This window comes from Amphiprion ocellaris, chromosome 1 (assembly GCF_022539595.1).
Source record: "Amphiprion ocellaris isolate individual 3 ecotype Okinawa chromosome 1, ASM2253959v1, whole genome shotgun sequence".
NCBI lineage: Eukaryota > Metazoa > Chordata > Actinopteri > Pomacentridae > Amphiprion > Amphiprion ocellaris.
Window position 1 is genome coordinate 11,174,098 of NC_072766.1, and position 17,740 is coordinate 11,191,837.

The 17,740-nt window shown below is 38.4% G+C and overlaps 1 long non-coding RNA gene across 1 annotated transcript in view; it reads left to right on the plus strand.

Annotated features, from left to right (window-relative positions):
• Positions 1 to 17,008, plus strand: part of LOC129348917 (uncharacterized) — a 33,384-nt gene extending 16,376 nt beyond the window's left edge. The window contains exons 2-4 of the long non-coding RNA XR_008601671.1: positions 2,350 to 8,270; positions 9,191 to 9,417; positions 13,931 to 17,008. This is a non-coding gene — a long non-coding RNA (uncharacterized LOC129348917). The remainder of the gene's footprint in view (positions 1 to 2,349; positions 8,271 to 9,190; positions 9,418 to 13,930) is intronic.
• Positions 17,009 to 17,740: the final 732 nt, after the last annotated feature.

Below are 17,740 nucleotides of genomic sequence, written 5' to 3' on the forward strand. Positions count from 1 at the left end.
GATCTTTGGTTAGACCCACCATGTCTTTGTGCAACGCAGAAAAGGTGAACGGATGCTCTCTACATGCATGGTTCCCACCGTGAAGCATGGAGAAGGAGGTGTGATGGTGCCGGGATGCTTTGCTGGTGACACTGTTGGAGATTTATTCAAAATTGAAGTCACACTGAACCAGCATGGCTACCACAGCATCCTGCAGCGACATTCCATCCCATCCAGTTTGCGTTTAGTTGGACCATCATTTATTTTTCAACAGGACAATGACCCCAAACACACCTCCAGACTGTGTAAGGACTATTTGACCAAGAAGAGAATGATGGAGTGCTGCGTCAGATGATCTGGCCTCTACAGTCACCTGACCTAAACCCAATCCAGATGGTTTGGGGATGAGATGGATTGCACAGTAAAGGCAAAAGGGCCAACAAGTGCTCAGCGTCTCTGGGAACGCCTTCAAGACTGTTGGAAAACCATTTCAGGTGACTACCTCATAAAGCTCATGTAGAGAACACTAAGAGTGTGCAAAGCAGTAATCAAAGCAAAAGGTGGCTATTTTGAAGAATCTAAAATATAAAACATGTTTTGGCTTATTTCATACTCTTTGTTTACTACATAATTCCGTATGAGTTTATTTGTAGTTTTGATGCCTTCAGTGAGAATCTACAATGTAAATAGTCATGAAAATAAAGAAAACCATTAAATGAGAAGGTGTGTCCAAACTTTTGACTGATAGTAAGTGATAAGCATGAACATAGATTTGTTGTAATTTGTGCATTTTTTACATGCACGGATAACAAGACCTCTTCGTTTAATCAAATTTCTACCAGAAAGCGAGAGAACATGCTGCTTGGTGAGATGTCAACTAAGAGATGCTAAAACCTCCCTGCAGTTACAATGAGTGACAAACATCTCATGTGAAGTTACACATGAATCCATGTTGGAGGAAGCAGTGTCAGGCAATATACTGCATCCTTTAGATCAGTGCTTTTACTGTGTACCGGCTTCACAATGACACTATTGTGGAAGCAAGATTTTGTCTCTTCGATAGCTATCAAGCAAACACTCCAGACTCCCAGACTCTGCCTTACTCATCCTTTTGAGTTCAGTTAGCACAGCACACTGTTTGACAGGATGTGAAGTTGTTCCCAGGCACCGTGTTAGGCCATTGGAGTGGTACGGCGCTGACTTGTCATACCACTTGTGGTCTGATTTTGTGGATGTTCTGCGCCTGCAGACATAGACTCAGAGTCACAGGAAGAAAAAGACTTGTCTGTATTTTTATTTTTCTGCTGTGAAAAGAGGTGGTGGGGGTGTAAGAGGGAAAAAAAACTGTTGGAAAGAAGCCCTTGTTCACAACATTTAATGCAACGGCAAATCCTGAGCTGTAGAGACTAAATGTTGCGTGGTTGTGTGATCAGTGCCGACGGTTGCCTGTAGCACTCGATACATACTCAAAATATTTAAATGCTATAAGCAGAACTCTGTGCCTGATGGACCGTCGTGGTGCTGTTTAGAAAGAAAAATGGACTAAATGCTCCTCTGGCTTTGCCGCCACACTGAAACCTGTAAGCGTGTCAGTACAAACTGCACTTTTTTTTTGAACATTTAAGTTGCCTTGACCTGGTTTTCTTATATTCTCAGAACTTGTCACAAAAGGACAAAAATTGAGCTAATCCCCCCTAACAAGTATTGTCTGTGTCAGTGCAGCCTGATGCTTATTCCTCTGTGCCGACAAAACTCTACTAATGAACTAATAAAACACATCACTCAGTCACACTGCTGCACTGGGTGACATGTTCCTCGTTTCCATGAACACGGACACTGTAGTTAATTCAGATTCAAACCTACACACACCACTCTACTCTTGCTCACTAGCACAAAACATACGTGGCTCAGATGCTCAATTGGATAGAAATCTGGGGAATTTGGAGGCCAAATTGACACCTTGAACCATTTGCCATGAAATTGATCCTTGACAATATTAATAAAGGTGGTATATTTCAAAGTAAAATCCACGAGTACCAGGACACAAGGTTTCCCAACAAACATTATCCAGAACATAACATTGCCAAGTTTGTCTTCTTCCAGTGCATCCTGCTGCCATGTCTTCCTTATATGCACCCGGTCATCCAAGGAAACACGATTCATTCAACCAGACCACCTTCTTCCTTTGCTCCATGGCCCAATTTTGAAACTCACATGTCTGTTGTAGACACTTTAGGCACCGAGCAAATGTCAGCACGGACGCTCTGATCAGCCTGTAGCTGCGCAGTCCCACATGCATCAAACTGACACCTTTCTATTATCACCAGTGTTAAGGTTTTCAGCAATTTCAAGCTGCTTTTTTTTTTTTAGGATAAGACCACGTGGACCAGCCTTCACTCCCCATGCACATCAATGAGCCTTGGGCGCTGTCGACCCTGTCACTGGTTCACTGCTTGTCCTTCCCACGGACCACTTTTGTTAACTGCTGCGTACCTGAAACACCCCACAAGAACTGCCACTTTGGAGATGCTCTGTCCCAGTCATCTCGCTGCCACAATTCAGTCCTTGTCAAAGTGACTCAGATCCTTACACAATTCATCCTGCTTCAGCTCCAATAGCTCGCTGTTCAGTTTCTGCCTAATATATTCTACCTTTTGCTATTATAACAAGATAATCAGTGTGCTAGTGGTTTTAATGTTGTGGCTAATTGTTGTACGTGTAACTTTATCGTGCATCATATTTGTTCATTTTCACCCCTCAAACACCTTCTGTTCTCACCTACAACTTTCTTTCCATCACCGGTGAGACTGATAAAGCATTGCTGCTTTTAAAACTAAGAATAGACTAATCACAGTAAATTGATCAGTTCAAGAATCGCTGACATACAGAGAAGAAGACGCATTACTGCTGAGAAAAGTGTAAAAATAAACCCATCACACTGTTGTAGCGTGCTCATCAGTAGGGGGTAAATCTACCGGGACATTTTGGCTCACAGATAATCAAACCCCCCAAATATTTTGTTGGAGTTGCTCAGTGTGTGACAAGTTTCTCTCATCTGGACACACAACACCCAGCTAGCGAGAATGTTTGTGTGAATAAATGCCTCCTTTGTTCTTTTTCATTTTCTTGCTTTGCTTTGCTGAACGTAACTGTAAGGCATGATGCTAGCGTTCCTGTCAGTTTTATTTCTTCTTCACGCTCTCTTGCTGCTCTGCAACTTTATTCTCTTGTTGTTTTATGATTTCTTCATCTTCTTTTTTTTCCCTTTTCAGTTCTTTTAAACATTGACAGGTGCTTTAAAACAGAGTGAAAGCAGCCCTCATCCAAAGGGAGGATTCCAGGTGACATTTCTGTAATGACAGCTTATACATTACGTCTGACAAGCAGATGGGTGAGTGACATTTGGCATTTGCTTGTTTTTAAGCAAAAATATGTTTTTCATTCAGAGTAGAATAAACCATGACTGCCTGAATTTATTTTCTGTGATACCTTTCAATGTTAATCTTTAAATCCCACAATTTCCCCAAATTTAACAGGACAGAACTTTCCACAATGTGTTTGTCGATACATTATAATTAAGTGACAGAACAATCTATTAAAATAATACCATAAAATAAATAGTGCCAAATAAGCAGGGAAATACAGGGGACACACACAAAACTTCTTGCAACCACAGTTAGAGAATGAAATATCAAGAATGCAATAATCAGAGTAATTTAACTGATGACTTCTGCTAATTGCTCACCTCCCCCTAACCTTTATCTGAACTCCATATTTATTCCATCCTGTCCCAGAAGAAATCCTAATTGCTCACACAATTTGCTCATGAATATTCAATGAAATGCAGATGCCACATTGTAATAAATAAAATATAGAAACCCAGAGCAACAAACACGTTGTTTTGTCCCTCGAGAGAGATGTAGAGTTCATATAAGCTCAAGGCTTTAGGCTCCATAGTGGCTTAACGATCGTGCAACACAACTAACAGATCAACTGGGTGTCCTGAAAAATTTGAAGGCAACCATGGACAAAATGAGGGAAATTATTGCCCCCTTCAAAACTTAATGAGGTAAGTTTTACTCCTCCGCTGGCCTTATGTATGATTTGTGGGGTATTCGGTCAAAAGCTGTGACCTAGTCTCACATTGGTTCAGCACCCCCTACTCATTTTGTTGCTGCGACTGAATCTGCCTCCTTCAATTAAGAGCTCACGTCTCCTCCAGTCTTTTTTTGTGCTCCATTAAATTTCTAATGATCCTATCCAGTTTGAATTAAGAATCCAATATAACTGTCAAAAACAGATGTTTATCTGCATGATCCTCAGTGAAAAATGGCGTAAAATGATCCAATAACTTCCTTCCAAAAGAATATTGTACAGTAACTTAGTATTCCAATGTTTCCCAGTTTTATTGGCTCTGAGGTTGAGTGTTCATACTGTTATTAGTGATGTAAAGAAAGCAGTTAAAGTAATTTTACCATAGTATATCCATTTAGTGTTACTTCATACTACACTTTTTAATTGCAGAGAGAAATATGATGTTTCTAAAATATCTAATTAACCAGATCTTCCTGACACATTTGGCCTATTTTATAAAAGGACAAATCTGGGGCTCCTTGTCATGTTTCCAGTGTCCATGAGTTGATGCACCAAAGAGACATTTAAGCCCCAATCAGGTGAAATGATCAGATATAACTTTTTCTTTGTTCTTCTCCCGTTAATTATTTAGAATCTCTCAGATTTAGCTTATGTTGGCATCACCACCTGTATCGGCCAATAAAGCTTTAAAATGAAATATTGGAACCAGGATAAAATGGACAGGAAGATGAAGTTTGTCAGGCTGAAAGTTTACAGCTTAGTTTGAAAACGTAATTCAAAACGAAAAATAGCATATTTTACATGTAAGTTAAAATAATTTTCCTATTTTGCAAAGTAAATGTGTGCATTTGAAAAGCATTTTATTTTGTGTCTGCATCCTCCTATGGACCGTCACGATAAGAGTAGGCATAATGATGTTAATCCCACAACAGGATCGACTTTATGTCCTTTGTAAATAAGTGGAAAAATATGTGCATTTATCTGTAACAGCATCCTTAGTGCTCCATAGCCAGGCCATTCTGCAGCATAGACTGATCTGGCCCCACTATTATCATTCTGCCATGTTCAGGCTTGTTTGTGTTTCTGTAATCACAAACATATTCGGTGGAGCTGAGCCAGGGTGCAGCAACAGATTTCCCTTTAAAATGGAGACAGGTAATTGTTTTAGTTGAACATTTGCACACAGGGAGGTAAACATTGTCATTACAATGGCTATCTCACCAAATAAATAAAATAAATAGATCTACCAGAGCTGCCGTACTGCACTGTTGATATTCTCTGTTTTTATTTTTCAGTGTGGTAGAATGCTGCTCTGAGTGTTTTTTGTTGTCGTATTCCGTGGTGAAGGGGATTTTGAAAGTAGTAACATTTAGACCAGGAGTCACCAACCTTTTTGAACCTGAGAGCAACTTCAAGGGTACTGAGTAGTATGAAGGGCACCTTGTTTGATACACACTTCCTCAATAGCAAACTTACGCCATCATCTTTAAATAATAATAATATGAAAATAATATGTAAAAAGACTGTCTGATCACATTTGTTAATTATTCCTCACAATAATTTTTAAACAACGATTTCCACAACTATTGATGGTAGGAAACACACACACACACACACACACACACACACACACACACACACACACACACACACACACACACACCTATATATGGAAATCTGTTCCAATATTTAAAAGTCAGAGGTATCCCATCTCTGAAACTTTTGTAAATATCTTTCTTGGCAGTTTTGTATGAATCAGCATGTTTGCAGCATTTTGTTCAAAATCACACCAGTTACATTTCTGTGCAAATGATCACTTCTAACATTTTTAGGAAATCATTAACTGTCATCAAATCATGCTTCATTTGTGCAAACCACTACCTTTGTAACATTTTTGAACAATTCATGAACTCTGTCCCATGTTTGTACAAATTATCAGTTATGTAAGAAAAAAAAATCAACTCTTTCACATTTTGAAATGAATCCTATCACATCAGTACTAATCACCAGCATTTTTCACCAGCATTGCAGCATTTTTAACAAATCATAACAAATCATTACATGTTTTCAACAAATTATTTTTCACATATTTGTGTAATGGCACAGTGTTTTGAATGACGTTTTACCTCTTTCTTTGTCTGTAAATGTGTGTTAGTGGCACTGTTCCCTCTAAGCTGCGCGCGTGCGCAATTGCGCACTGCTGACATGGTCTCTGCACACAGAAAATCTGCGCTGCGCACAAAAAAAAACAAAAAAAACCCCAAATTGTAAATAAAATAAACACATAATTCGTTCTGTGCTATTTTTCAATGTGAGTCAGTGAGTGACCGGTGACTGGCTGCTGCAGCCAATGATGCGATTCACATACGTATTTACCATAGACTGTATATAATGGTATTTACGCAGCTAATCAACGTCAGGCGTCCTTATGTGCAGCCATCGTTGTTGTCATAGATATGAATGAGTAGATAGGACACGCCCCTTTGAGCTGCGTGCTACTGCGAGGCTAAGCTAGTGGGGGCAAAGTTTCAGTGCATTCCGTTGATGTAGACGGCGTTAAAACGGAAACAACAAGTATACCGGCTCACTGCGCTGCTGTTACGGCCAGCGCTTCCTACCCTGTGTGTGTGTTTTAACCATATATTGTGGCTATGCAAATAGAGCTGTGTGATCCCCACTCCCTGGTTGGACCACGACGGCAGAGGCGTGACTGCAACCAGGAGTCCTGCGATTGGTGCGGCGCTCACCAGGCTGACCAACCGAAAACTGCCAACTCTTTTAAAAGCGTTGGCAGTTCAACTGAACGAGGCAGCTGACTTCTAGCGTGTCATTCTGTGTTTCTGTGTGGTTGAGGCAAGATAGACTGTGTGGTAGGAATTGGGCCAGGATTAGTGTTAAAAACTGATACAGCAACATTTCATTTCATTACAGGTAGTTTTTGTTTGTCTAGTTTCACCAGGGTTAGGGGTGCTGACTCCCATGTAGTTTTGTTTTGTGCCAGTTCCCAGGTAGTGAGCCTTTTTGTTTACTTTTTTCTTTTGTCCACAGCGATTGTATTGTATTGTAGTGTAGTGTTAAGTTCTCCTTATGAGAACTCTTCTTGTGTTTTGCTGTTTTCTTTAATTTGAGCAGCACCCACCAGCCATCTTCCTTAGTTTTGCCTCATTTGTATAATACCTTGCACATGTTTGTTCAAACTTTTCTATAATAAATAATTAGATTTTTACCAACTACAACTGTTTATGTTGCTTCCCTTCCCCCCCAAGCCGGGGTTGTAACAGCTGTATACAATTGCACACTGCGTCGTACGATTGAGACAAGGAAACTTGGAATGACTTTTCATAGGTAAGAATAGTTTTTGGCTCTTTTTTCATTATGAAATCTTGTTGAGAGCTTCCAGTCTATGAGAGCTAACTAGTTAGCCACTAGCAAACGCTAAGGCGAGCTAGCAGCTTGACAACCAAATACCAGACGATTAATAGTAGCTGTAGTATAGTTGTACAAGCAGTAGTAGTAATACTAAAAGTACAAGCAGCAGTAGTAGTATAAACAGCTGTTAGAGTCGTAGAAGTAGTATCAGCATTTGTAATAGTATTACAAGTTGTAGTAGCAGTGCCAGTATCAGCAGCAGTAGTTAATGTACTACCATTACTACTAGTAGTAGTCACATTGCTATTACTACCACCAATACTACCAATAGTAATAATAATAATAATAATAATAATAAATTTTATTTATAAAGCGCTTTTCCAAAAACTCAACTAGTAGTTCTAAAGCCTAACTCATGTATATCCAGATTACCATCTATGTTCTTCCTCCAAACCCATTTTATGATTGGGATTACAGGCAGTTCTTTAGGACTGCTCTCAAATAATTGAAATGTTACTAAACAAGGTTATACTTATCAAATTAAATAGCTCTGGTCTCCAGTATATTGGCGAATTCGGTTCTTTATACTTAATTTATTAGCATGATTTCTTTTTTATATGTTGTGTACAGACTTAATTACTTCTGTCTACTTTTCTTACTCCATGTAGGTTTCCCAGAGACTATGGGTTGAGGAGGAAGTGGAAGTTTGTCGGCTTAGACCTAGTGTCATTCCATCAGTGTTAACCTTCCCGGCTCATCTTGGAAGAGTACGTGCCAGAAAGACCACGACCAAGCAGCCTTGAGATCTTAGGCAGCATCTCTCTGAGGTGGGTGTCGACGGTGTTCACAGTCAGGTCTGTGGTAATCCTGTCAAAAAACAAAACAGAAAAAAATCTAGATTATAAATCAACATGTAACCAAAGCACTCTGTGTATAATGCCATAGTATAGGATGTAGTTCAGAAAATGCCGAAGTATAGTATACTTTACTCAAGAATAACATAGTATGGCCTGTAGTTCATAGTACAGCGTGTTGGCAAGAAAAAAAAAACAAAACATAGATTATGTGGTTCAAAAAGCGCAAAATGATAGGATGTTGCCTAAAATTGTCATGTATGATATGTGGTTCAAAAAATGTCATAATGCAGTATATTGTCAAATTACTATGTAATTCAAGAAAACATCAGAGTATAATATGTCATCTAAAAAATGCCATAGAATAATAATTTCATTGCACAAGTAAAAGTATAGTAACTTTTAAAACTGTTTGAATTCTTATATGCTGCTAAAAAAAACAAAGAAAAGGTCACAGTAATATGTCAATTAAAAAAGTCTATAGTATAGTGTGTCGCCCAACAAACATCATAGTATAGCATGTCGCTCTAAAAACGTCACAGTATAGCCTTTAGTCCACAGCTGTCAGTAGGTGAGGAGCAACACAAAAACAGTCCAAACGCTGGTTTCCAGAGGGTTAGATGAGTATTTATTTGAAAGAGGAAGTTTACAACAACACATGTGAGGGGGTTAAAAACAAATGGGTGTTAGTAAAATAAAAATAAATCAACAGAACTAAAAGTGAACTTCACGTTGACATTGATGGGCATTCCAACCAGGAACAAAGTAAAAGATAATCAATACGAAAAAAAACTCTTCCTGTTCACCTCTTAAAACCCCAAAACACACCACAGTAGCACCCTAAACTAAAGCTACCAATGGGTTTCGTGTTTTCCTTTGTGAACAATTCAAAGGTCCCTCTCTATCTCCCCACACATCCACCAACCACTGGAACACATCTCCAAAGTTCTGCCGGGCCAGCTCAGCTTCCCCTCAGAAGAAGTGCAACCACCTGCCAGATGAAGGAGCCTTTTGAGAGGCAGCTGGCATCGTGATTGGACTGTACTTTGGTCTGTTCCAATCCAGCTTCAGCTCCAGAGACGGCAGGCGGGATGAGTCAACGGAGGCCAGGTGGACGAAGGTATGCAGCTGAGTACAATCCAGAAAACAACAGAGGAGGAGTGCAGCAGCCCAGGACCAGAACAAGCAGAGTAGCATCATATGTCTCTGAGAAAACATCATAGTATAGCCTTTGGTATGAAAAAACGCCATCATATACATCGTATATTGTACAAATAACAAGTCAAAGGAAAGAGACATACATTGTAGAATTGTAGTAATTCTGGGCTGACTGATTTACTGATTATCAGTATTTTGTTTTTTACCGATTTACGGTAATAAATCAATTTAAAAAAGGCGCTACTTTGGCTCTGAACCTTGATCTACCTGTGGTCGCTCTGTCTTCTGGAGTGATTTGATTGTTTATACGTCACGAATAAAACTCCTTTACCTTAACAACTGTAAACAAAACAAAAACGTATCAACAAAGTTTTCTGTTAAAGTTTGTGTTCTTGTAAGTTTAACTCCAAGATTATAATACTTTCATTTACTGCAAATGAATATCCAAATGAATATACTCTAAATGTTTCACTAATAATCATTATCAGCCTTAAAACCCACAAAACACCCCTCTATACTCGACCACACTTAGTACAGTCCGGTTCCCCCTTCTATAAATCTGCTTGGACTCTTCCACTTCCTGTTTGTCAAAGTGGCCTTCTACCTGGACAGGTTTTGTTGGAGCTCATGCAACAAACATTTTGGGTAACTGCACTTTAATATGGATGGATGACACTGAATTAGAGTCTGTTTTCATGAGACTGAGTTAAGATGTGTAGCTCTGTCATTAAATAGGAAATTATTTCTCAGAATTTACAGAGAAAATTCTGAAATGTTTGCTAGGTTAGCGTCCCACATGTTCTTTGGCTCAGCTAAAGCTAACTCCAACTTCGGATCTCTTGAGTTGCTTGTTGTTAAAATATCTCGCTAGATTTGCTGAAGCTCAGGAAGTCTGAGATGTTTGTTCAAAATAAGCTCATTCTCACGTCTTATCTGAACTGTCTTCTTTTGTTTTAACTTGCCCTAAACTTAGGAGTTAATGAAAGAGCAGCACATCCAGACTCAGTCTCATTATGTAGAGATTAAACTTCAGTATCATTCATTGATGTTAAAGTGCAGTTTTTCAAATGTTTGTTGCACATGCTCCCGACCAAACCAGTCCAGGTGGGAGACGATGTGAAGAGAAAGCTCCAGAGGATGAATATCACACATTTACGTTGGAAATAAATGTCCTTTAATTTGACATTGTCATGCAAATGATGTTCAAATCTTTGTTGAGTGTTTTGTTGATGTTGGTTTCTAAATGTTTTTTGACACTCGGCCCCAAAGATTAAAACCTTCTACGGCTCACAAGCTGCAACAATTCACACATTATCAACTATCTTTCTGACTAAACTAAGATAAAAAGTGAAAAACTGCCTGATTCCTGCATCATGAATGTAAATCTTTTTGGTTTTTATGACAGTAAACTTAATATATTTGGGTTTGACATTTTATAAACCAAAACAATAAATGAATTACTGGAGAAAACAACAGATTAATGGACAAAGAAAATGTGTTTTCCAACATATATGGCTGAATTACTCCAACATTACAAGATATATACAATTTTAATTCAATTTTATTTATATAACGCCAATTACAGGTCAAATTGTCTCAAGACACTTTATTTTTATATTTTTTGTCATATCTAAAATATGACAAAGTAAGAAATTAAAATTTCTTGACGAATCCAATTTATTATTTGGTTTTTAAGAGACTAATGGGCAACTAAAATAACTTTCTGAACTAAAACTAATAAACATGAGGTCAAATAGAAGGAAGAGTTTTAAATACTGCAGTCCCACAGCGACAAGAATAAAGTTTGTCAACAAAAACTAAATCTGCTGGTGGATTCCATTAAAGTCCTAATAAATGATAATAAAGTGTGATACTAAAGGTTTGTGGTGCTAAAACTGTCAAAGTAAAGATATCAAGTTGAACATCTGGATGGACCTTGATAAAAGTTGACCTCCCTTGATTTCTCTGGAGCGACTCCATGGATTTTATGGATGGTGGTTAAAGACCTGCTCTTCTAGTCGTCTTCCTTCTAGTCGCTGTAAAAAGTCAGTCCATCCTGACCGACTTCAACACCTCTTCATGACAACTTGTTCTGCCTCCGACCTGGTGGAAACTCCAGAAACTCGGGAAAACCTGTCGAGACTCGAAGAACTCGTGGAGACTCGAAGAACTCGTTGGGCGGGGGAAGGTGTGGTGGGCGGTGGGGGAGTAGAGGGGGGAGGCCGCCACCCACCTCCCCGCCTACTCTCCGCCCCGGCTCCACCCAGACTCCGCCTTGGCTCCACCCATGTGGTCACTTCAGGAACTACGATGCCAAAGGGACGACGAATTTATTTCTTTTTATCTGATCTGTAGCTCAGTGAGTTAAGGATTTGCCTATGGAGCTGCAGGTCGCTGGTTCAAGACCAGACACTTCTTAAGTTTTATCAAAATCCTGACAAAGACAAAGAAAGAAAAAGGCCAGTGGTGGGTCTTGAACCTGCGACCTTCCACTCTGTAGTCCTCTTCTTATCCCCCTGAGCTACTCGCTCAGATACTAAATCTTCTTTTTTTTGCGCATTTATCATCTAGTTTTTGTCATTTTCGAGTTTTTTTTTTAACTCGAGTCTCGTCTCGACCGTTTTTCTCAGGAGGTTGGACTTCAGCCTTTGTGCTGGAGGGTTGAACCCTCAGTTCCAAGACTTTCCAAGCCTCCACACCTCCCGAGTCCTCAGGACCTGAGCTTTCACACAGTCTGAGGGCTGAAATTTTCAAAGTCCCACAGTAGTTCTCTGTTAGTTTGAACCTTCAGACAGTCCAAGGACTGATATCTTCTAAGTTCCTGAGTAGTTCTCTGTTAGTTTGAACCTTCAGACAGTCTGAGAGCTGAAAACCTAAAACTTCTTGAGTAGTTCTCTGTTAGTTTGAATCTTCAGACAGTCTGAGGACTGAAGTTTTAAAAGTTTCTCAGTACTCCTCTGTTAGTTTGAACTTTCTGATTAACAGAAGCCTTAAAACTTGTGATCATGAGTCTTGATTTCACATTTAGACCATCCATCTGAGTTCTTGTCAGACCTTCACCTGTGGATTTTTTAGAAATCCTGAACAAACTTTGGTTCTCTTCACTGAACAGTAAAGTTTGTGGAGATCAGAAGGTAACATTAGTTTGATCAATGCCTTCAACTACTAGTAGACTTTATCTGGAAAGCAGTTTTCTTAAATGCGTTCTTAGTAAATCTGTCCACAATCAAAGCAAGAACATAGCCAGAGGAAATGTTTGAAGAAACAACTTGATGTTTTCATTTCAGACAAGAAAACCCTTGAAGGCCTTTATCTGTTTTTGCTTTTTTGATCATTTTATTGTTCCTTCTGTTTAATTTGATCTTCTAAAATTTAACTGGTGTCCTTTCAAAGGTTTTATCTTTAGTTTGATTCTTCTTAAATGTTTAGTTTTGCTCTTTTCTCACCTTTTATTCTGTTCTAATGTCTGATCTGATTTTGAAAAGTTTTGTCTTTTTGATGTTTTATTGTTGTTTTTTTTTGTTGTTTTATCGGCTTGTTTTAAAAATTTCCTTTTCTTTCCCAACGTTTAATTTTTCGATTAAATCTTTAAGGTTTTTCTTTTTAAATGTTTTACCACCCTTTAATGTTTAATTTTCTTTGTTAATGCTTCATTGTATTTTCTGTTTAATTCCTCTTTAAAGTTTTATTGTCTTTAAGATTTAATTTTCTAATTAAACATTTAACTTTTTAATTGAATGCTTTGACTTTTAAAGGTTTAATGATCTAATTAAATGTTTTATATTTTTTTAAAATGTGTAATATTCTTGTTAAATTGTATTTTTTAAATGTTTAATTATCTAAAATATTTCATCTTTAATGTTTAATATTTCTGTTAAAAATGTTTTGTTTAATTTCATAATTACATGCTTTGTATCTTCCGTTTAATTATCTAATTAAATATTTTGTCTAATATAATTTAATTGTATTTAGTGTTTAATTTTCCTTTTAAAAGTTTTATTATATTAAATGTTTTTTTCCTTTAATTTAATTGCTTTTTTACTGTAGTCTATTTCTTTAATCTTTTTTTTCTGTCAAGATTTTAACCCCAACCTTAAAAATGAAACAAACCCTTAAATCTCAATGAAAATACTTCTGTTGTCACAGTCACGAGTTAGTCAATTATTCAGTTTATCAATTCAGCTTTATTTGTTTAGCACCTTTCACACAGATTACAAAACTAAACAAGCAAAGAGAAAAAAACTATGCTAAAACTATGATTAAAACTCAAAAACAAACAAACAAAAGATTTAACATCATAATAAAATATGTTGTGTCCAGGGGATGGAGGGAGTTTATTGAAGTCTTCTTGGGCTCACATGGGAAATCATTTAAAATATAAACTTGATATTCAGTCTAAGGAATCTGCAGAGTGACAGAAGAACCAAAAATATCTCCCGTTTTCTCCTTTAATGAGTCGACTCTTGTGCTTTCAGACCAAAGAACTACAGACTCTTCACAACCTGCTCAAACTCTTGGTACAGGACCTCACCACACGGGTCAAGAAGGTTTCCTTCTCATTTCTACTCTGAAGCTCACCTTCTCCTGCTCAAACTGCTGATAAATGTTTCTGCTGCTCTAAAGTCTGGTCTCCAGAACTTCCTAAAAACTCTGAGTCTCTTCTGCTGCAGGTTGCTTTGGAGAACTGTTGCAGAAAACCTCACTAAACCACATGGAGGGGCCTCAAGATAGTCGTCCAAATGAAACCATACAAAAACCAAACTAGCACAACCCAAATGCTAAAGTCTCCTGCAGCCTACCAGAGAACCTCTGAGAACAGAGAATCAGGACAGGAACTCTTACCTTCTGGACAACCAACGCTGGTTCACAAACAAGAATACAGAATGTGTCTGACCAAAAAACCTCTGAAGACTCACTACAGCCAAGATAAAGACACAACTCAGCTGCAACAAATCCACTAATCACTGCACACATTAGCACCATGTGCTAACTGTGGCTAAAGAACCACATTTACCAAGACAACTATCCAGTACAAAGCCCTAAAACACACCAAGAAACACATTAAAGACGATTTTACTGCTGGAAGCTGCAAGCCAACGCCAAAAGAACGAACTAAAGCAATGGGGCCAAACCCGGTTCAGTGGTGAAGAGAAGCAGAGGAAATGTTTGTCTGCAGCTAAATAAAGCAGGAAGACACTGAGCTGCTCAGGTGTTCCTGATAACACCAAGCTGCTCAGGTGTTCCTGATAATACCAAGCAGCCACCTGGACAGCCAATAGGAACATGGCTTCCTGGGAGTCCAGAGGGCTGGGTTAGTGAAGGAAATTTAATTTAAAGTTGAAGCAGAAAGTTAACAAAGAAAGTTGAAAACCACCTTCTGATACCTGAAATCTCTGAGTTTTCACACAAAGAACACCTGAACATGTCAAACTGGTTCCATAGTAGAACCATCATTGTAAAAATGTCATAGTATGGTGTGTTGCTCAAAAAACATTAGGACCCGACTGTCAGGGGACAAACATGTAAGAAACATGAGAACAGAGAGAACCCAACCAGTAGGTCACAGTTTATCATCCCCCAGTCATCTCCTGAAGTCCATATGGTGAGAGACATCAGTATCTGGTTGTTAATTTACCAGAGGATGCTTATAATCATGCTGATGTGGTCTGTACTCTACAGTATTTTAGTGACTCAATAAATGCCTAAGTTGTTTTTTTTAAATGTTTTTTAGTTTTTAATAAACATTTAACAGCCTATATGTAATCAATAAATGGCCTTTGCCTGTCAAGAAAAATTCATTCAGAACTCTGATATGTTAACAGTACTAAATAAATCAATAAATACATGCATACACACATAAATAAGTTAATACATTAACTGTGTTAAGATAAGATTTAGATTAAAAAAAAGTTGTTTATGTTTTTGCAGAATCCAGTATTGCTCACTGGTTGGTCATTACATTTTATTAGTTTGATTTCACTGTTTAAAATGATGCCACCTCTTTTCAGACAGAACCTGTGATAATAAAACAATACAAAATTTTTAGTTCCGTGTTAATAAAGCACTTAAAGCTTTAAGTATGGCTAAATGCTTTTTTCAAAATTAAATATATCACTCCTTAGGTGGTAGTGGCCCCAAGTTCAGTAAAGTTGGAAAGATATTCACAGATTCAGACTTCCAGCATCAATAACTCGTTAGATATAGGTTGTCAAAACATAAACGGTGCCTCTTTCCCATTGTTGCAAGGCAGACAATGTGCTACAAGCCCAGTTTTATCAAAAGTAGCTGTCTTTCAAGCTACAGGAATAACATTGGTGTCTATGGAGTGAACAGGGTCCGTCTGCAATTTGCAAAACCGCTGCAACAGTAAAGAGAGACAAATATTCAATAACTTCACTCTTATACATTGTAGTGTCACTAAAATCACTGCAGCCTTCAACTGGCTCCTGTTGACAAAGTGTTTTAACAGAAATGTAAATGCTGTAATTTGATTCTTTTAATGAACCATGTAACTTGAATGGATGTGATGCTGGTGTGACCACAGTGCACACGTCTGATGTTGCTCACAGTGGTCCAAGGGATGCTCAGGGAGTTTGTGTGTTTGCTCAGACTCATGAAAAATTACAGGGAACATTGGTTAGTGGGAAGCCTGGCATTGCAGAGCTTATCATGTCAGCAACAGTCTTACCTTGACCTTGCAGCTCACAGTTCAGATGGTTCAGTTTCCCAGTGATGTCCATTAAAAATGAAAGGGCAAGAATCCACTCAGTGTCCTCAAGCAGCAAGGTGTCTTCCCCTTTGGACTGCATCAACTCTTTGATTTCGGCCAACAGTGACAAAAAACGCTGCAAAACTGTTCCCCTGCTGATCCATGGGGTTTCTGTGTGTAGTAACAAGTCACCATGTTCAGCTGACAGCTCCTCCAGCAGCACCTTCAATGTCCTGGTTGTTTGGCTTTGGAGCCATTTATGATCTTCACGACAGGAGTCATCACATGATCAAATCCGGCCACTTCTCTACATACATATGTCCTGCTGGTGAATGATGCAGTGGTAATTTAGGAATGTTGGGAAGTCTGGATCACCTCTGCATCGTACGTTGAAGCCTGCATGCTGACCCGTCATGGAGGGAGCCCCGTCCGTCGTCACTAAAACAAGCCTTTCTAATGGTACATTTTTATCCGCGAAGAAACTTTTCGCCACGTAGTAGACGTCAAAGCTGCCTTTAAGTCCCGGGCTTTTCCTGTCCATAGTGCACATACAGTCTATGTGTGCTACCAGGTGGCTAGTTAGCATGGAAGCTTTGTAGCGGCTAAAGTAGCGTCTCTCCACATCGTGCCGCTTTGCCGATGCAATAGTCGCCCCGCAAATAGGACACATACATTTATCTTTCACTGTCGTGAAAAAGAACTCTTCCTCCAAATCATCGTGAAAATAGTGTTTTCTCTTTCACTTCTCTGCCATGTTTTGGGGGTAAAAACCACATCTAGCTTCCCAAAGTGTCTGCGTCCTGATGCTTCAGCAAAGAGTGACGTGGTGGTTTGACATGCGCAGTCAACTTTGACTCAGACAAGGTCAAAGTTCATTTACGCTGAAGACATTTTTGTTTTTTTAAAAAAAAAATTTATAATAAATATTGTAATTTAAAATCTGCATTAATATAAGTATTTCTGATTCAAAAATAACAGCAACTATAATTTTTTATAAGGAATTTCATGGTGACTAGTGTTATTTTTAGAACATGTGTGGTGGGCAACTCACATGGTCTCTGCGGGCAACCAGGCGCCCACGGGCACCGTGTTGGCTACCCCTGATCTAGACAGTGAAAGAAGAGGAAAAGATCCCATGAAATGCACGACCACAGTACTGACAATTTACCAAAGTGAGTTTAAAGTGGATTTGATATTAGCAAAAAAAAAATAATAATATGATTTTTTACATTCCTACTTGTGACCTTTTGGGGGGTCTGATCCCTGGATTGGAAACTACTGGACTAAATTATGTAACAGTAAAACTCAAACTAGCTTTACCTCTACAAACTGTACCTGTAAAATGTAGATTACTAACTGATGCATCTGTATTAACAATCTAGTGTCATACGGTAATATATCAGAGAAAAGGACCAAGCTACTGCAAAACTACTATTTTTACTTTTGGTTCTTAAAATTTAGCTGCTAAAACATCTTTATTTTCACTTCTAGTGGTGTATTTCTACATGACCTAAAAACCCAAAGGCTTCTTCTACCACTGTCTCTTATAGTTGTGCATGTTAGTGTGAAATGCTTT